The 22,032-nt window shown below is 41.2% G+C and overlaps 1 protein-coding gene across 7 annotated transcripts in view; it reads right to left on the bottom strand.

The window, feature by feature from the left end:
* The window catches only part of LOC136862977 (solute carrier family 41 member 1), an 847,982-nt gene that overhangs the window by 167,005 nt on the left and 658,945 nt on the right, over positions 1-22,032 (bottom strand). Inside the window, exon 1 of one of the 7 annotated variants that reach the window (XM_067139279.2) lies at positions 15,404-15,421. The exons of the other annotated variants lie outside the window; for them this stretch is intronic. The gene's annotated coding sequence lies outside the window, so the exon portion shown is untranslated. Of the gene's footprint in view, positions 1-15,403; positions 15,422-22,032 lie in introns of those variants that run through there. 7 annotated transcript variants of the gene reach the window in all.

The raw sequence follows: 22,032 nt of genomic DNA on the forward strand, positions 1-22,032 counted from the left end.
GTTCTGTGCGAGTTGCGCCGAGTAAAATTTGCGCCGTGGAGATTCCCCGCCGGGAGTAGAAATGGTTTGACAGCTGTCATAAGCATCTGCTACCTGCGCTGCACTGCAGGGGGTCATTTCCAAGTTCAAGGAATGTCTGAATATCTGTAGTACTGAGATTTTGAAATTAATATATAAAAAATATTATTCATTCTATCTTTTTTTTGCTAGTTGTTTTACGTCGCACCGACACAGATAGCTCTTACGGCGACGATGGGACAGGAAAGGGCTAGGAGTGGGAAGGAAGCGGCCGTGGCCTTAATTAAGGTACAGCCCCAGCATTTGCCTGGTGTGAAAATGGGAAAACACGGAAAACCATTTTCAAGGCTGCCGACAGTGGGGTTCGAACCTACTATCTCCCGAATAATGGATACTGGCCGCACTTAAGCGACTGCAGCTATCGAGCTCGGTATTCACTCTATCAATGTTGGTTTCTTGCACATTTAGAAAACCTGCATCGTATTTATATCAGTGGGTGAAATGTGTATAACTACATAGTTTGACTTAATTTACAAACCAAGTGTGGAAACATGGAATCAGTCTGTCAGTCTTATGAAGAATATCCACAGCCTGTTTGTAGCTAACTGACAGGGTCAGGAATAGAATGAATGAAGAATGAAATACCGCTAAAGGAAGAAAATACTGCCGAATGCGATATCTGACGTGCTTTTGCGGACAAAGATTAATGGATGGCAAATGACATGTAGCGAATTTGTTGAATAAAGAATGAATGACCAGTGAAAACAGACAAAAACTGTCTCACCCTACGTTTCCCCGACATGCATCCCTTATGAAGTGCTAGGGCTCAAGAATGAACCATAGCTACTGCCAAAGAAAGGAAATTGTGTACCCTGGCGAGGCCTGTCGCATTCCCCTGGGTATAAAAGATTAATAAATGACAAATGAAATTGTTTCAAACAGTGATGCTGATATAAATATGAAGAAATCAGGAATAATATTTTGAACGCCAGCTTTGTCCAGCATAAACGCTATCTAAAGTGATCGTAGATTTAACCCCCGGAGCAGTGATGGGAAGCCTACGTTCCATCACTGTCATGAAGAAGCTTTTTTAATCTTAACAATAACTGAAATTTACAGTTTTCCGTCGCAAATGTTCATTCTATCAGCGTTGTTTCATTCCCTGTGGAATTCCCAAACAAGACCTCTAGTTCCTAGAATGATTATTGACCACGGCGCAAGTTTTACTGATTTTTACACGGCGCAACTCATACGACACCGTTCTGATGCCAGGACGTCCTTTATCAGCCATTACCTCATCGGCAGGTTAAAGGAAAGTTAATAAACCACTGTCGGTTGTTATGAATGAGTCGCTAGCTCTTCCACCGTAACATTTAGATGTGAAGGCGATCATACCACTAGGCGTGAATGCAATTAAAACTTTTGCAGTGTAGCAACCCTTGTATTGAGAACAGAAATACACTCTCTGATCTACTTGGGGAGGCAGCTTAACCCTAAATTCCGTGCAGTCATGACTCGGCAATTACTAGGCCAGAATATGAAATGTTTCGTACGCAACGCCAGTTGCATAAGCACGGTCGTAAAAATACGTGAAATTGTTGTCCTGTGAACACCGAATAGCACTCTCAAAGAAGAATAGGACAGTCCGGTTTTCATTTTCACTAGGAAAATCAATAATCTGGTTTCTTTACATAATTTCGAAACGTTACAGTTTGGTAATAACGCAAGCAGCAAGGCAAAGACGTTGAAGTTCACACCTGTTAAATCACGCATTTGTGTATTGTTCGTTATGGACCTGTAGCATTGGAAACCTGGACCCTTGATGTCTGCATACTCGTCTTCCGTTCCACACATTTTATCATGTTTCGTAATGTCCCCTCCCAGACCGAAATGAAGTGGAATACATGCTTGTGTTTTTACGTCGTTTTCATTTATTGAACAAGAAAACATGAAGTCTGAACAATGAAAATCAGATGCATCTGTTCCCACGGATGCATCCTTGGTTATGTTACTTGAGCAAACTGTACTTGATTCTTCCTTTTTTAATCGCTTGAGTTGTCTGTGAAAGCGCTGTATGCTGGATCTCGGCGACACATTCCTCTTCTTGTATTCATCTGGAAATATTGTCGGAACATAGGCTGAACTTAGTGGGTGTCCAGATCTTCTGTTTCCGATGAAATGCGCACTACGTGTTCTTGAGTAAGTCGTAGGTTGCCGAAGTGATCCATCAGTGTTAAAAATTAAAACCAAAATTAAACCAAATCAAATCGTTACTCCGTTCGGTTAAATGCTTGTATCCATCGCCTCCTTCGGTCCACTTCTATCGCTCGTTTAGAAAAACAATAAAATTGTACTTCACTTCCCGTATTTGCGTAAGTATTGGAACATCCGGCAACACAACAATTGCGTTTACTTGTTCTCCTCTTCTCTGTCATTATCATCGGAGTAACGTCCGACTCGTTGGCTGAACGGTCAGCGCACTGGCCTTCGGTTCAGAGGATCCCGGCTTCGATTCCCGGGCGGGTTGGGGATTTTAACCTTAATTGGTTAATTCCAATGGCACGGGGCTGGGTGTATGTGTTGTCTTCATCATCATTTCATCCTCATCACGACGCGCAGGTCACCTACAGAGTCAAATACAAAGACCGGCACCTGGCGAGCCGAACCCGTCCTGGGATATCCCGGCATTAAAAGCCATACGACATTTCATTTCATCGGAGCAACTACACGCTCAGTCATAACAGAACAGCTACTGCGAGTCTGGAGTCTGCCTCAGGTGTTGTTCTTCGTTCGGCCGCTAGAGCGACACGCACGGTGCCTATAGCGGCGAGGATAGGAACTGTGCCGGCTGCCGAAGCCTGTCGCACTCTTCTGGGGCAACGATTAATGAATGACAGATGAAATGAAATATTGAAGTATGTTGCTGGAATGAAATATGCCAGGGAAAACCGGAGTACCCGAAGGAAAACCTGCCCCGTCTCCGCTTTGTCCAATGAAAGTAGATTATTGATTTAAATAATGAGCCACTGTTTTATTTAATACTCAGTGGAGCGATAGTTCAGAAAAGAGAACAGACAGTGTCACAGTCTGTTATATAACAGATATCATGACAATAGTAACTCTGGTGAAATTTATCAGTTATTTTTTATTCCGAGAGTTCTTTAATCGCTACGAAAAATCTATTGCTGCATTAGCTGCTGATCTCAGAATAAAAACAAGTATATAGAGTGGTCGGAAACAACGCGAGCCGGGTGTGTGAACGTTAGAGGGTTGGTCATACTGATAATAATTTGAAAGAAATAATTCAGTGTCTCGCACCGTTGTATTATTGTATTATTGGACCTTTATGTGTTCTTATATATAAATATTATGAGTAAAGAAGTGGAATCAGAGGTAAGGCTTTTTGCAGATGATGTTATTTTGTACAGAGTAATAAATAAGTTACAAGATTCCAAAATGTGAAACCATGATATTTACTCTTCGACGTCCACCTCTCCCACCACCAATCTTCCTAAATGGAACAGCCATCCAATGAACGCCTAACGACAAGGCCGTGAAGTACCTGGGAGTATTCCTTGACCGTCGCTTATCATGGAAATACCATATAAATCAGAAATGAAATCTATGTTATGCACGACTAAGAAGACTATATCCTCTCCTAAACAGGAAATCTTCCCTCAAATTTGAATGTGGATTACTTCTCTACAAATCACTGCTCCGTCCTTTATTCACCTACGCCTGTCCAGTCTGGGGAGGGGCGGCTCGAACCACTATCAGACGTCTGCAATCATTCCAAAACAAAGTTCTCCGTATCATCACCAACGCTCCTTGGTACGTTCGAAACAAACAGTTACATCGTGAACTTCAGTTAGACACTTTGGAACACGTGATTTCAACGCAAGCCAAGACGTTCTTCAAGAAACTCCAAAATGTGCCTGGTGCTGTGTTCTTCGCCCTTGGAAAACGATCCACACTTCCACGCCGGATTAAAAGTAGACTTCGTTAAGATCTTTTACTTTCGCCAAGAGAAGAATCTGAAGATGATCAGTGAGTGTTCGTGTATAAAGTAAAACAAAGTGTACGAATTTCCCCTCGAGTGTTCTTGTTGCTCAGTGCTTCTTTTAATCAACTGCCAATTTACTTTTCAATGAAATATTTATTATAACAAGCATTACAAAGAAAATAAGAGTTAACTTGACAAGAAAAACTGGAACATCCCTTTGTGTTAGTGAACAATTGCTTTTTCTGTTTTATTTATTCTCTCTGTGTGTATCTTTTCCAGCACTTTATTACAAACTTTCCTCACTTATTCTAGTTACAGAAGGGTCTACAGGAGGTCGACTTCAAATCTCGTTCTTAGTGAGTGATTATTTTTACCTGTATTAATATGTACTTAAATTTTTGTTTGTTGTTTGTTTGGTTGTTTTTATTTATCTCTTGTCAACAGTAATTTGATATGGTTGCATCCGGGAGATAGTAGGTTCGAATCCCACTATCGGCAGCCCTGAAAATGGTTTTCCGTGGTTTCCCATTTTCACACCAGGCAAATGCTGGGGCTGTACCTTAATTAAGGCCACGGCCGCTTCCTTCCAACTCCTAGGCCTTTCCTATCCCATCGTCGCCATAAGACCTCTCTGCGTCGGCGCGACGTAAGCCCCTAGCAAAAAAAAATCTGATATGGCATGTATTTATGCTGAACGATTAAAAACTACATTAAAAAGATGAAAAAATGTTACAAGATTGTGAGCAACTGCAACGTGACCTCAATAATGTTGTGAGATGGACAGCAGGCAATGGTATGTTGATAAACGGGGTTAAAAGTCAGGTTGTGAGTTTCACAAATAGAAAAAGTCCTCTTAGTTTTAATTACTGCGTTGGTGGGGTGAAAATTCCTTTCGGGATTCATTGTAAGTATCTAGGTGTTATTATAAGGAAAGATCTTAATTGGGGTAATCGCATAAATGGAACTGTAAATAAGGGTACAGATCTCTGCACATGGTTATGAGGGTGTTTAGGGGTTGTAGTAAGGATGTAAAGGTGAGGGCTTATAAGTCTCTGGTAAGACTAACTAGAGTATGGTTGCAGTGCATTGGACCCTCACTAGGATACCTGATTCAAGAACGGGAAAAATCCAAAGAAAAGCAGCTCGATTTGTTCTGTGTGATTTCCGACAAAAGAGTAGCGTTAAAAACTGTTGCAAAGTTTGGGGTGGGAAGACTTGGGAGAAAGAAGACTATAGCTGCTCGACTAAGTGGTATGTTTCGAGCTGTCAGCGGAGAGATGGCGTGGAATGATATTAGTAGACGAATAAGTTTGAGTGGCGTCTTTAAAAGTAGGAAAGATCACAATATGAAGATAAAGTTGGAATTCAAGAGGACAAATTGGGGCAAATATTCATTTATAGGAAGGGGAGTTAGGGATTGGAATAACTTACCAAGGGAGATGTACAATAAATTTCCAATTTCTTAGAAATCATTTAAGAAAATTTTTTTTTTGCTAGGGGCTTTACGTCGCACCGACACAGACAGGTCTTATGGCGACGATGGGATAGGAAGGGCTTAGGAGTTGGAAGGAAGCGGCCGTGGCCTTAATTAAGGTACAGCCCCAGCATTTGCCTGGTGTGAAAATGGGAAACCACGGAAAACCATTTTCAGGGCTGCCGATAGTGGGATTCGAACCTACTATCTCCCGGATGCAAGCTCACAGCCGCGCGCCTCTACACGCACGGCCAACTCGCCCGGTCATTTAAGAAAAGGCTAGGAAAACAACAGATAGGGAATTTGCCACCTAGGCGACTGTCCTAAATGTAGATCAGTATTGATTGATTGATTGATTGATTGATTGATTGTTGTCATTTTATCAGCTGCTGGAGTTAACCAATCAGATCACGTGGCGGGCGAATTAAAATCGGCTTTGCGCGGCGGTGTTGCTTGATAGGCGACTCATACGCATGACCAGGGAGAGCCATGCAGATAAAACACGCCGTTGGTTTCAACCGATGGCACCGTAGCGCGATCCTGTCTGTATTCAAACCCCTCGCCAGCCGATTGCTGCTCTCAAACCGGTCTTAAGCCACCTACAGATTTAGTAACACCGCGTCGCAAAGTCCATTTGAATTCGCCCGTGAAGTCATCTGTTTGGCTGACTTTGTGACCTCCCCTTTCGGAGAACAATCATCAAATGAGAAATGCAACCATTCATGCTAAGGGCGCCAATCTTTAAGTTGAAGACTTAAAGATAAAAATTTATAATCAAGCTTGGACGGACTCTTATCACAGGGGTGGGGTGAAAGTGCACTAATCATTAAGCAGGAGAATTAAAAATCAAAAGGCTAATTAAGGCAGATTGATTAAAGTGAACTAGAAAAATACTATTTATTATATTTAAGATAAATGACGACGGTTTAACGAGAACTGAATTTAAATTAAAAAATGAATTTAACAGAAAATTGAATGACTCTACTTCGCGAAAACTTGCAATATCTTTAACTCGCTTGCTCACCATTTAGTCTTGTTCTGCTGGTCCTTGGGAAGCTTCCATCCTTGTAGCTGGAACATCACCGGTCGTCTTTGATATTTCTTCATCTGCAGCTAAGTACCATTCCTGCCTTGCAAATTGCACCCACCACTAATTGGAAGATGACTTCAAAACTAACACTCCCTATTATGCTTTATCCCGTATATTGGAGATAAGCCCTAAGTCATAGTTAGCAGAACCACCTTGGGTTATTTGGAGAGGATACTCAATTAAGAATCCTTCCAACTTTACTGAAAATGTTCTCTGTAGTTTCATTTCTATCTAGATTAATACTACCTATTGACTTAGACTGGTTCAAACCGGTCTTGTAGCCGAGCTGTACGTACTTCCTGATGAGAGTGGCTATACACCTCTCATTCAGAATTTCTAAGTACCACGTCGTGGTAAATGAAGTAATTAATGTAGAATACTACTGCAGAAACAAACGAAGAATACTACTGAAGAATGCAGCAGAGTCCAGTAGAAGATCCAAGTCTAGTCGAAGAGATCAGATGAAGCCAAGAGCTCGAGCACGCCCTTTTATAACCTTCTCTGGCGCTAATTACAGGTCGCTACACGTGGTCCAATCAGATGACATGTCTCTCTCCACTCCAGATATTAGAGTTGACGGGTCTTAACTCTGATATTAACTGTTCTTCTATTGGTCCATTCTCTATGTATCCATGGCAATATGACGCTCCTTTCAAAATATAGGCGTTGAACAGTTTAAATAATTCAGGTCGAAATACGGTAGCTTACGTTAAGACGCGTGAACACGTGCTCGCTTTCCCAGAACTTGGTGTCTAAATTTGTCCTTCCTTCCTCCTCGGTGATGTGGCAAGATAGAGGAAATCTACTGCAAGTTAATTTTAACCGACTGTCGCAAGAATCTAAGTGAATATTAGGATATTCAGCCCTCGTTTATAAGTCGTAGTTACAAAGTAATGAAATGATAGTGAGCAAATGATTAAACATGAATTATAATACAATTACATACCAAAATAAATATCATGACGTTAAATTCCTGAATTAATTACACATAATAAAATTAACATAATTACACTGTAACGTCTGGAACGTTAAAACTTCAGCAGCTGATAGAATGACAGCGGTGCGAGATATCAAATTATATATCAGCCTGACCAACCTCACTGCAGGCCCTGACGTGACGCCCCTAGTTGTGACCGGGAGCATCAACGATTTTACGCTCTATCCTGAAGCCAGATTTTGCAGTTTAGAAGTAATAGTCAACTTCCTTGTGAGCTTAAAATCTGTATCGTCCTGTGTATAATGCACTGGTAAGTAAAAATTAAAATAGAAATCTTTACTGGGACGGCGCGCGACCCTGTGACCTAATACGCCAGCCGCCAGTCAACACAACTATTAAATTTTGTGACGCTTCACACGCTAGATACAGTTGCGCATTGAATGAATACTTGATTGTATACCATTCCAGTCATACAAATGGTTCTTAAGTACCGCTACCATAATGTGTAATGATGCTCTGAATGTGTAGATGTTTACCATACATTCCCCAGTTTTGCATCAAGGAAACATCGCGGCTAAGGCCATGGCCTTTAACTTCTCATCCCAGCAGGTTGAGGTTTTACGAATGCGTTGAAAGGCTTTCAAAACGAATACGTGAAACACTTTCGTTTGACCTTGTAATATACAACATCTTATTTTCAATTCATTTAAAAAAAATAATATTAAGATCAATAATGCTCTGTTAAGGGCCCACCATTCAAACAATCGACGCTATCCGTGAAAGAATCGATATCATTTAAGAATTAGTCGATATCGAGCAACTGGCTGCGCAGTTTGGGTCACGTAACTATCACCTTGCATTCGGGAGATACTGGATTCGAACCCCATAGTCGGTAGCCCTAAAGATGGTTTTCCGTGGTTTCCCATTTTGACACCAGGCAAATGCTGGGGCTGTATCTTAAGTAAGGCCTCGGCCACTTCCTTCACTCTCCTAGCTCTTCCTATCCCATCGTCGTCATGAGACCTATCTGTGTCCGTGCGACGTAAAGAAAGCTGTAAAAAAACACAAGAACAGATAGTCCATAGATATATTTACTCACCCATATGACGCAATGTAGCCATCTGGTACCTAAGTAACTATTTTACACGCACTGATAAAGGTTTATGATGGCATGTTTTTATGTTGCCGGCCCCATGGTGTAGGGGTAGCGTGCCTGCCTCTTACCCGGAGGCCCCCGGGTTCGATTCCCGACCAGGTAAGCGATTTTTACCTGGATCTGAGGGCTGGTTCGAGGTTCAATAAACCTACGTGTTTAGAATTGAGGAGCTATCTGACGGTGAGATAGCGGCCCCGGTATAGAAAGCCAAGAATAACGGTCGAGAGGATTCGTCGTGCTGACCAGACGACACCATTTTGTGAACGAGGATTTGTCTAGTAAATTAAATTAGTTTTATAGAACATTAATTGTTTCCAAAAACGTGACATTATTGTATTCCCCGCTTTACTTATTTGCAACTCACTTCGGCAATGCTCGGGCTCGCGTCATGAAATTAATTTGAATTTACTTTATTGTAAGACACGTCTAAAAATAAAATAATGATATAATAATATTCAAATACGAAGTATAGCAAACTTACACCTAATAAATTAATGATGGCATCAAGACCCTTCTAGTACATGTATTTTCTTACCCGCCAATATTAATTACGGTACGATATGATAACGTAAACGAACAGTTACACTTTCAAAGTTACGAATGTGGTATGAAACGTGAGAGCAAGGTGGCTAATAGTGTATGCGTATACTTACTTACTTACTTACTTACTTACTTACTTACTCCTCGGCGCTACAGCCCTTGTAGGGCCTTGGCCTCTCTGGCGATTGTAGCCCAATCTTCACGATCTTCTGCACGCCTCCTCCATCTTCTTATTCCCATCTTCCTTGACAGCCCTGTTATCTGGCATTCTCTCGACATGTCCCAACCACCTTAATCTGTTGCTTTTTATTTCGGTTACGATACTTGGATGTCCATAGTGTTCTTCCAATTCCTTGTTTTTCCTCCCCTTCCTTCACTGGGCCAAAAATCTTTCTCAGTATTTTTCTCTCCCAGTATGCGTATGCTAGTGTATTATAATAGAGTGATAGGCCTAAGTGTTAATTTTGCTTTATATGGGAATAGTTACTGGTGATAAAATATAAAGTGCTATTCTTGTTTTCTCGTGTGGAAGTTTGTGTTTATTCAGGATAGGACTATAATGGCTTCCGAATTTAACAGTCCTGACTTCGATTCGGTTGTGTATTTAACAGTGGTATTTCCTCCTTGTCAGAACAAAAGGTAACGATAAAAATGTTTCAGAAACGACCTGACCTAAGGTTATCACAACAGGATGGAAAATGTATTCGAAAATTTCAGAAAAGCTGGTATGATAAATATCAATGGTTGTGTGGAAGTGGTAAAGGCCATGGACAAAAGTTATTGAGTTTTTATTGCCTGATGTTTGGCGTTCACGGGGAAGATTCTTGGCGCAGAACGGGTGTAAATTCCATAAAAAAAAATCGAGAAGAAAGCTAAAATATACATGGCATCTGAGAATCACATGGAGTTCGCCGATAAATTTCATATGTTGGGACGATGCCGTATCGACCATGTCGTTTCAGAGGGGCAGAGACTACACGCCATAAAACACAATGAAATAGTTTCAAAAAATAGGGAAATTATCAGCAGATTAGTAGACGTCGTTTGTCGCTTAAGTATTCAGGAATTACCGTTCAGGGGTCATCGAGAAAATCAATGTTCTTCTTTATGTTCATTTAACAAAGGGAATTACTTGGCTACTCTTGATTTACTGGTTTCGAAGGAATCTTTCATGAAAGACCATTTGGAATCAGAAAATGTCTTCAAAGGTAGGCTACTGCTAGTGACAAACAAAATGATTTGATTAAGGCTGTTACTGTTGGCGTTCAGGAACGTATTCGAAAAGAGAGAGAATTATCTGAATTCGTCTCTGTCCAAGCTGACGAAACTACAGATGTTTCCGTTATATCACATTTAATTATTGTTGTGAGTTATTGTGTAAATTAAAAAGTCGAAGCACGTTTTCTCGGCTTTTATGACGTGTCTGCTGACAAGACTGCTAGGGATTTAGCTGATGTAATAATCTCAATTCTGAAAGAATGGAACATTGATGATGATACCAGATTCGTATGTCAGACGTATGACGGGGCTACTGTAAAGTCTGGCCATAAAGGAGGTGTCCAGGCAATTGCCAGACAGTCTTATCCTCATGCCATCTTCGTACATTAATAATAATAATAATAATAATAATAATAATAATAATAATAATAATAATAATAATAATAATAATAATAATAATGCTATTTGCTTTACGTCCCACTAACTACTATTTTAAGGTCTTCGGAGACGCCGAGGTGCCGGAACTTAGTCCCGCAGGAGTTCTTTTACGTGCCAGTAAATCTACCGACACGAGGCTGACGTATTTGAGCACCTTTAAATACCACCGGACTGAGCCAGGATCGAACCTGCCAAGTTGGGGTCAGAAGGCAAGCGCCTCAACCGTCCGAGCCACTCAGCCCGGCTCTTCGTACATTGTTACGCCCATCAACTCAATTTGGTTCTCCTTCATGCCGCGAAAACTCTAAAAGAGGTGAAATTGTTCATATGCAATGTATCTGTCTTCCACACATTCTTCTCTTGTTCTTCAAGTCGTGCAGAATTGCTGAGAGAGCAAGGTTTTCAGCTTCCTCATCTTTCTCCTACCCGATGGAATCATCATTCTCGGGCTGTTATGACCGTGAAAAAATATTATTCCGAGTTGAAATGAGCAGTGGATCACATAATAAATTCTGACAACTGGGGCCCAGAATCAATCCAGACAGCAATAAGAATATACAATATATTGAACAATCACACATTTTTTTCCTCCTCTGTCTCTTTTTTTCAGAATTTTTGTCTACACCGACTTTATGTTTAGCAATCTGCAGTCGAAAACGTCTTCTGATATAAACTTGTGTATTAAAGAGGTGAAGGTTGCTACTACTAACATCAGATCTCTAGGAAGTCATAAAGTAATGAAATAAATCGAAGAAGAATGTCCTGCTTTGTGTTCAAATGTCGTGAATGCTAACCAGGGTCAAAGAAGAGTTGCCTACGGGGTTTTTGATTCAGTGTTGAGCTCGATAGCTGCAGTCGCTTAAGTGCGGCCAGTATCCAGTAATCGGGAGATGGTGGGTTCGAGCCCCACTGTCGGCAGCCCTGAAGATGGTTTCCCGTGGTTTCCCATTTTCACACCAGGCAAATGCCGGGGCTGTACCTTAATTAAGGCCACGGCCGTTTCCTTCCACTTCCTAGACCTTTCCTATCCCATCGTCGCCATAAGACATATCTGTGTCGGTGCGACGTTAAGCAAAATAGCCAAAATAGCCGATTCAGTGTTGCTTCAGGTAGAAACACGTTTCGGTAACTACGAATGCCTTTGTCTCGTAGAACTACTTGATGAAACTAAATTTAATATTTAATATTTATCATTCAGTTTCCCCAACAACATTTAAACGAACTCTTGGCTTTTCATGTAGATCAACTTAAGAACGAACTTGCCAACATTTACTCTGATCCTGATAAACATATTCGACCCCAGCAACTATTGGCTTACATTCTTAATAATGAACTCCAGAGTGTGTATACGAAAACAACAAAATTGCTTAACTTGATGCTATCTATTCCCTTAACGTCAGTTTCTAGTGAACGCGCTATGAGTGCCTTGAAACTTATTTAAGGAATTCGATTACTTGGGAACTCTAGCTATAGAGAACTAACTGCTGCGGCATCTTAGCAAGACGCCTGACTTCAAGAATGACAGTAACAGACATATTTGCTGAAATGAAGGACATTCCGGATTGAACTCATTTACAAGAATATTGTTTTAGGTGAGTGTACGAAAATCTATATTTCTTCTTTCTCTTATTAAATCTATATAACAATAATACTGCTATTTTTAATTCTAAAATATGTTATATGACAGGCTCCGCTGCCTATTTATTTATTTATTTATTTATTTATTTATTTATTTATTTATTTATTTATTATCGTCTTGTTTTCTATGGCGTGGCTCAGGTGGTGGTGTCTGCGGTGGTGATCATTGTTTTAAGAGCTATAGAGCCTGTTTTTATGCCCAGCCATAATGAACGATTTAACTTATATTAAATCCTACAACATACTACAACTATTGTGTAACTTATAGACTAACTGGAAAAGCTTATCGTCTTGTTCCTACGGTTAATATTTACGTGGAGAAAGTACATTTTCTTAGACATGTTCTATAGATTATGTTCTGATACGTAAGTAATGTTTGCAACACCTTCTTTTGAACAACTGAGTATCGTACTAGGAATGTGTTTAATTTTAGCCGGCAGGGAATTCCACGGGCGGATAGTAGTGGAGGAGTGAATCACTGTAACCAGTACTATAGTGTTATGGGTAGGGAAACTTAGCAGGGAGTTAGTTAATGACCTTGTTTGGTGATTATGTCTGGGAGGCACTGTAAACTGCTGTTTCGCACCGTAGAACGCTATGAATAACTGACACAGAAATTAAACGAGTGCACGTAGGGTAGTAGATTGTTATAGGGGTTGTCTTACTTTCAGAGTCATTCATATAATATTGAATGCAGATCTGTATGCGTCGAAAACAAAATTCCATCATAATATGATTAAAATAGATTAAATAAAAAATTAATCACCGTCTACCCCGTTACTTACCTCACGCTTCGCCACTGTATGAATGGTTTGGCGTTCACATTCTGTACAGAACGACAAGGCAATCTTTGGAGGAGTCATACACAATAAGGTGAATTCAGTCACAGTTCCAACCAAACCAAACCCCATGGCACTACAGCCCTTGAAGGGCCTTGGCCTACCAAGCGACCGCTGCTCAGCCCGAAGGCCTGCAGATTACGAGGTGTCGTGTGGTCAGCACGACGAATCCTCTCGGCCGTTATTCTTGACTTTCTAGACCGGGGCCGCTACCTCACCGTCAGATAGCTCCTCAATTCTAATCACGTAGGCTGAGTGGACCTCGAACCAGCCCTCATGTCCAGGTAAAAGTCCCTGACCTCGCCGGGAATCGAACCCGGGACCTCCGGGTAAGAGGCAGGCACACTACCCCTACACCACGGGGCCGGCCACAGTTTCAACTTACAATATTAAATACAACATTGAACTTAAACTATGAAGATTTCTTTTGTGTCCTTTGGCTTCCGGAGAGGCTTGGTCCAGGTCTTTGGATTTGACGCCCATAGGCGACGTGTGCTTCTGTAAGGATGTTGAAGGCGGCACAAATACCCAGGAAATAATCAATGAAGCTTCAAATTCTCGACCCAGCCGGGAATCGAAGCCAGGACCCCTTGGACCAAAGTCCAGCATGCCAAACAGTTAGCCACGGAGCCGAAGAAATGTAATCTATTCAATAATCACAATAATAACTACGTTACAATCAGTCTGCGCTATTTTCTCTTCATTAATGAGGCGTAATTTGAAGGAGCCTAAAAGGTTCGGAGGTGGCAAAGTTCTGATACGGGTTAAGTAACTGCAACCATGCATTGTATTGTACAAGTAAATGGGAGTTAACGGAAAGGTTGTAACTTTGCATTCGGGACGTGGTGGTTTCGAACCCCACCGTCACTACACGTGTTAAAGATGTGTGCTTGTGAACTAAGTATTTCTGTCGCTGTGTGGATTTGTGTAATAAGTTCCTCCTTTGATGATACAAGCGTCTCATACACCATACACTTTATAGTACCCCAGCCAAAACGATCTTTGAACATGTACGCCAATATCTGCATCAACGATGTAGATTTTGTAATCAAGTTGGAGGTCGACATTGGAATCCATTTTATAATGTAATGTACGTTGTGATGCTTTGGTTAGGTTGGTGGAGATTTCTTGACAAAATGTGGAACGCAGCCTATCACCATGCCCGAAGCGTTATCGAAATTTGGCACCCCACAGTGCCCAAACTATCCTTTTCCAGACATGGGCCCTCTCTTGGAAAATGATAGTATATTGTCGGTGTTACTTTGAATCACCCTGTATACACAATTTTGTTGACTCGCCTTCGTCGCAAACCCAAATAAAAACTAGAGTTACGACAGGATCAACTATAAAATAAACTCGACGGTATCTCAGCTGGTTAGCTACATGTCTCGTATGTTCAAAATAGTGTCTGTCTGTCTGTCAGGACATCAGCCCAGAGGCTGGTTGGATCCTCAGATAGCACCACCAAAACTTATGCGGTTATAGGAAAACTGTAAAAACCGATGGCAGTGCCAAAATGAGGCGTACTAGGCAAGACGAGGAGTGAGGTAGTTTTCCATTGCTTTCCTCACTGGGCCAGAATGTGCTATTGCAGCACGATTGACCCTATGTGCAACACCTTTCATAGTAAACGGACGCATGTCATTACTCCGCACCACTCAGCTTCCATACCGTCACAGCTATAGATGAGACTGGACTTCGGTGGAAGCTACATTTTGCTCTGGCCTGTGCCAAGAGACAATATAGTGATATCGAATTCACATAAGTAGGTCGGCACTTGTGAGCGCATAAGTGTGAGCTGCCTGGGGCGGTACAGTATGACAATCCCCTTCAAGGAAATATTCCGGATCGCCACGCCGGTGTGTTTCAGGACCACTAGCGTTTATATGGGACTCTAAATAACCGACATGGCATTACTGATAACAACATTAGAGCCGGGATTTGTTTTCACAGTCCAATAGTAAAATATGCATGAAAAATGTAACATAATAGGGACACAGAAACAAATGAAAAAGAATGAAAATAAACTATTCATTTTGTGGAAAATCTTACCTTATTCGTAGCTGTTGTGGAAAGTTGTCCTGCCTAACACTGATTAGATTCCCTTTGTCTGTATGACAGCTCGAGTGGATTCCCTGGTTTCGCAACTGTGCAGTATTATTTCACAATCATGGGCAATCTGTTGCACAGACGCGCGCTGTTATTTTGTAACCAATTGACAGCAGAGAATTTATTAATTTTTACTACTTATTAGCCGATGACAGAAATGGGACAAGTAATAATTTAATAGGACAGTTTTTGCATTAGAAATTTTAAATATTTATTCATTTTACCCTAATTATGCCTTTTTATGCACTATGAAACACTAGCCCGGCTTCTTGGTTGAATGGTCAGCTTAATGCCCTTTGGTTCAGACGACCGAGGGTTCGATTCCAGGCCGGGACAGGGATTTTAGCCACGTTTGGTTAATTCTTCTATCTCGGAGGCTGGGTGTTCGTGTTCTTTTTAATATAAATCTTCATTTGCGCACAACACACCACACTACAAACCGCCACAGAAACACGCAATAGTGAATATATTCCTTCACATAGGGTTTGCGTCAGATGAAGCGACCGGCCGTAGAAAGGCCACGAAGAATAAGAAGCAATGGTTAGATATTGGAAAAAGTGCATCTTAATTTCGGGTAAAGTAGGCTGGAGACGAAAAAATTGGAGGTCGCAACCAGTGTACGTTCCCCCTGGTAGTGTCGGGCTGAGTGGCTCCAACGGTTGAGGCGCTGGCCTTCTGACCCCAATTTGGCAGGTTCGTTCTTGACTCAGTCCGGTGGTATTTGAAGGTGCTCAAGTACGTCAGCCTCGTGTCGGTAGATTTACTGGCACGTAAAAAACACCTGTGGGACAGAATTCCGGCACCTCAGCGTCTCCGAAAACCGTTAAAATGTAGTTAGCGGGACATAAAGCAATTATTATTATTATTATTATTATTATTATTATTATTATTATTATTATTATTATTATTATTATTAAAGTCTACATCCGATGGGTAAAGATGATCTTGATACGCTCAAGACACTAGAGTGCGGACCAGTCGGGAAGGCCTCTCCACACTCGCTCCTATCATAATCAGTGAAGCTTTGCCTGGCGAGCTAGTAATATGCGTTGAGAGCATACCGACTATTTTAGCAAGTTTTCAAGTGTAAATGTAATTATCTAGATTGTGTCTGTGATTGTGATTGTCATGGAAGCAGAGGTAGGAAGTAATCGACAGGTTTTGCATAAGCAAACGCGAGAAGTTGATTGTAGAAGCAACCGTCACACTCACTCGACTGTATGCGAGCTCGAAGGAAAGTAGTACGTGGCATTAGTTATATTTTATTTTAATTTATTACATTTAGAGAGTTTGGAAGAGTACATAATAAAATGGTTGTCTTATATACCGATATATATATATATGGTTTTGCTTTAATAAAATAGTGATTAAATAACGAGAAATGAATGCACAAGGCGCGGTGTGATACAGGAAGTCTTCTCGTAGTGGGGGAAAGTTACAAGCTGTACAGCGTAGAGATAAGGTGTTGCATCTTGCAGCAGCAGTCAGTGTCAGTATTCATAGTGAGAGAAATGGAGCAAGAGGTAGGACCATCGCGTTTAGTGAAGCAAAAAAGAGGAAAACCGCTCAGAAGTGACCATAGGCAGTGCATTGTGAATGTGTTCGATAAACTAAGTGAACAGAATGCAGGTTTAGTCGTTTATTCAGAAGTTCAGATCTTCGCACTGTTATCGTATGCGATGCACAGCCCTGTACGTCCGAACACGAGACGTTGACGGGGTGGAGGCCGGTACTACACGCTCAGCCGAATCACAACTCTCTCTTTGGCGGAGGCGTGGACATACCATGTTTACATCAGGATTAAACTCTCGTGAAAAGACATTATAGTACTTCAAGAACGTTAAGGAACGAGCGAGGGACGAGGCGATGGTGCCACATCGCAGGAACTAACAGCAGCAGCGTCCGATGTCAGTGTTTGCACAGTATAAAGAATTGTTAGCGAAGCAAAGTCGCCCATTAAATCGACCGGGACTGTAAGTTGACGTTCACCAGGAAAAAATCCTCGCTGCCAGAAACCAGTAATAAATGTAGATGACTTCGACGAATAAACTTGTTGCTCTGTACAATTTTTGACATGTACGCTGATGGAAAAGAGGCAGTGTGTTTCAGTGGTAGCAAGTCGTCTCTCCTTCGAGTTTTGAAGAGTATAGGTTTCGAACATAAGATGTAACGATGGACGTAAGATGTTAATGGAACGCAGTGATATTGCTGCAGCTATAACAGTATTTCTAAGGGCCATTCATGACATAAGACAAAGAGGGTAACTCAACTATTTTTTTGCTAGTGGCTTTACGTCGCACCGACACAGATAGGTCTTATGGCGACGATGGGATAGGAAATGCCTAGGAGTTGGAAAGAAACGGCCATGGCCTTAATTAAGGTACAGCCCCAGCATTTGCCTGGTGTGAAAATGGGAAACCACGGAAAACCATCTTCAGGGCTGCCGACAGTGGGATTCGAACACACTATCTCCTGGATGCAAGCTCAGAGCCGCGCGCCCCTAACCTCACGGCCAACTCGCCCGGTGATAACTCAACTATATTTTATTTAGACGAGATTTTCGTACACGAGAATCACACAAGGAAGGCATGCTGGGTAATGAGTGACGGGACCGGAGGACTTAAGGTTCCTGTGGGTAAGGGCGAGGGAGGGGGGGGCTTATCGTGTGTCATGTGGGACCAGCGTCCACAGGATTTGTATCGCAATGCAAATTAATTTTTCGCTCCAAATCGAAAAACATTCCCACTTATTATTCGGACATGAATTTCACATGATTTAAAAAATGATTCCTAGAACAGTTAGTTCCTAATATCCCGCCACATTCGGTAATTGTTATGGACAAGCATTCATTCGGTACAGTTACATAAAGCAAAAAAAGTAGCACACGAAAGGCAGACATCGTTTCCTGGTTGACTACGAATAAAATTCCTCACAGAAATTCACAAACCCAAGCAGAACTGTTAGAAATTGTGAGAGCACATAAACCCAGGTCTGTAAAGTACGAGTTGGATTCCATCGCCACAGCAACAGGTCATAGGGTTGTGCGACTGCTACCCTACCATTGCCAGTACAATCCAATTGAACTGGTATGGGTTCAGGTAAATGCATACATAGCAGATAAGAACAAGACTTAAGATCGCTGCTGTTGGAAAGCTCATTCACGAGGCCATAGACAGCATTTCAACAGAGGTGTGGAGTAACTGTCTTGCACACGCAGAGAAATTACAGGAGGAGGATTTCGCAAGGGAGATTCCAATGGACAGCATAATGGACCTCTTTATCGTCAATCTTCAAGATTCTGAGTCCGAGTCTCAAATCCGACACGAGATTGATTGAGAATCTTCCCAAGTGAACGCTTTTCACACATTTTCTTATGCATATTTTTAATGTGTTATGGTTTGTGTATGTGGAGTAGACTATGTCTCGCACTTTTATGTCTTCACTGTACTGTACTGCAACCAATTGTGTGATGTGTTGTTTTTAATGTTGTAGAATACAATTCTATTGAGGGTAGCATGCATTCTTTTGATTTTCGAAGTTCTATTAATTATTAATCCTATAACTGCCAAACATCGCGCTTGCGACTCAATATGATGTCACTAGAATGCCAACGTCGCACGCGCGACGCATACTACATGCATTTGGCTTAATCAGTTATAGCATCATTTATCGTTCACTTACGCTATTTTAACAAGTAAAAGACTGAAGAAGAAGCTTCAAGTCTTTCATCACACATTCCTCACTAGCCGGAAATAACTGAGTTAAGGTCAGGGTAGGTATGAAAGTCACCTACTATTTCCTCATACCCCTGCCGTCTCAGTTGCTATGTAACTTCGCGCTCGCTCGCTGTTCCCGTTAGTTTCTGTGAATATCTTTAGTTATATTTCAACAGATTGTTGAGTTTATGTTTAAATTGCTTCTTTTGAAGTGTAACCTTTCATCATGAATGAAGAGCTACGTGATTCAAGTGATATTCGCGAAGTTCTTGAAGATGATTGGGATGATTCCTCTTCCAGTGACATATTTTCTTTAGCTGATTATTCTTCTGACAGCGGAGAAGATTATATTCCAGAATCTGAAGTTGAAAGTGATTCCGATGAAGAGAGCAGGCCTGCCGACGTTTCATTGGATGATCCTTTTTCCGTAACACCAAAGTGGTGCAGGTTTTATCCACCTGAACAGGAGTTCGATATTTCCGAGAAGTTCCGCGTAAGGAATCCTGGCATTAGGAACTGTCCGCCCCGAAACAGTACACCCATTATGTATTTCTACTTGTTCTTTACGGATTTCATTTGGAAGCTCTTGGTGAAAGAATATAATGGCTATGCGACGAAATAATTAAAACTACAAGAGATTCTGGAGAGATGAAGGCTTTTTCTCGTATGTGATCCTGGTTTGATGTAACTGTCTCCGAAATGAAAAAGTATATTGCCATTATAATAAATATGGGGCTTATCAAGAAAAAGAATATTGTGAATTACTAGGATGCTTCTGTTTCTCAGAGAATACCATTTTTCCTAATGCAATGTCTCGCACAGATTTCAAGCCATAAGTGCTGTATTTCACATTAGCCCTCTACAACACATTCCCAAAGGACAGCCGGGATACGACCCATGGTACGAAGTAAGGGACTTTTGGGTCGCAATGAATGAAGCATTCAAAACCTATTTTATCCCCGGCCAGAATATAGCCACAGAAGAAATTATGATAGGAATGAAAAATCGCTGTACATTCATTCAGTAGGCCTACATGCCCAATAAGAGGCATGTCCGCTTTGGTATTAAAAAATTCGAAATGTGTGACAGTCAGAGTAATTACGTTTTACATTCGGAGATGTATAGTGGAAAAGACGTTCTGGCTGATGGAAATTATCCCTTCACGGAAAAGAGTGTTATGGACTTGATGTCCAAATGTAGATTGCTAAATAAAGGCTATCATCTTTTTACGGACAATTATTACACAAAGTTACCACTCGCTAAGAGATTATTGGACGGCCTAACGTATTTGACTGGAACTGTAAATAAAGCCACTAAGGATTTGTCGAAGAGTGTTCTGAAGACAGTTCTAAAGGCAGAAGATACTGTTTACTTCAGGAAAAAGTGACGTGCTTCTTGTGGGATACCGAAAAAAAGTGACGAGCAAACCCGTTTATCTCATTACTACTGGCTGTCACGCTGAAGACCAGGTGATAAAGAGCAGAAGCGGGCGGGAAATTGTGAAACCAGTTGTTATAAACCTGTATAATTTGTTTATTGGGGGGGGGGGGGGGGTTGATGCAAAGGATAAATCGATTTATCACGTTACTTGTTCGAGACCCACCAGGAGATATTGGTTGAAAATTTTCTACAACTTTCTGGACATGGCCCTACTGAATGCACTCATTCTGTATTCAAAAAAACACTGATAGCCCGCTGAGAAGACATGAATTCATAGCGCGTATTGTGGAAGAACTGGTCATAGAGGAGATTCATTTCCCAGACCCACCAGCGAATATAGCGGAAGAAGGTGATCTCAAACATGAACTATCTCATCTACCCGGACGAAAGGAAAGGTTGTGTGCTGTATGTGGTCATGTGAAAAAAAAGAGACGAAGCCATTTTTTTGGTGTCCCGGATGTAACTGTGGGGTGTACCGTGAATGCTTTCATACATTGCAGCATTTCTGGAGACCTATGAAGCCTGGCAGGAAAAGAAAACTCTCCGAGAATGACTCCCAGTAGTACTCAGCGGCTGAAGGAACTGTCTGCAACTCGGAAATTTAAAATTCTTTTGTGATTTTATTTATGTATTTACTTTTGAGAACTTAATATTTTAAAGAACTAGAAGAAATTTCACGTATTTTGTATATAGTAATTTTTTAAATGAGTGTTTTTATTACTAATGGTGAACTTGAAAATACGAAAAAAACATTTTTTAAGTTTTCCAAAATTTTGATTGCCTGATACGCACCAGATAAGTAAGTAAATTATCTAATACTTATGTAAGCATGTTAAGTAAAGCTTTCTGAATTAATTTCTTGTGGCTATTTCTAGCCGAGTGCAGCCCTTGTAAGGCAGACCCTCCGATGAGGGTGGGCGGCATCTGCCATGTGTAGGTAACTGCGTGTTATTGTGGTGGAGGGTAGTGTTATGTGTGGTGTGTGAGTTGCAGGAATGTTGGTAACAGCACAAACACCCAGCCCCCGGGCCACTGGAATTAACCAATTAAGGTTAAAATCCCCCACCCGGCCGGGAATCGAACCCGGGACCCTCTGAACCGAAGGCCAGTACGCTGACCATTCAGCCAACGAGTCGGACAGCTTTCTGAATAATATGGTATGCTGCATGACTAACTTTTCTCTATCTAAGCGTGCTCAAATGTGTAAAAAACATAAATGTGTAATGCATGCGAAAATGGTCTGACATTTAGGGAAAAACACTCGGCACTTCTAGGGTTAACGTATTATTACACCCTGGTATAATGTTGCTGTTATTATGATTATGATTATTATTATTATTATTAATCTTATTATATTATTATTATTCCCACTCGCATGGAGAGTATTGCCAGGTTAATAATCATGGTGATTTCTGT

The sequence above is a fragment of the Anabrus simplex genome, chromosome 2 (genome assembly GCF_040414725.1).
Source record: "Anabrus simplex isolate iqAnaSimp1 chromosome 2, ASM4041472v1, whole genome shotgun sequence".
Classification (NCBI taxonomy): domain Eukaryota; kingdom Metazoa; phylum Arthropoda; class Insecta; order Orthoptera; family Tettigoniidae; genus Anabrus; species Anabrus simplex.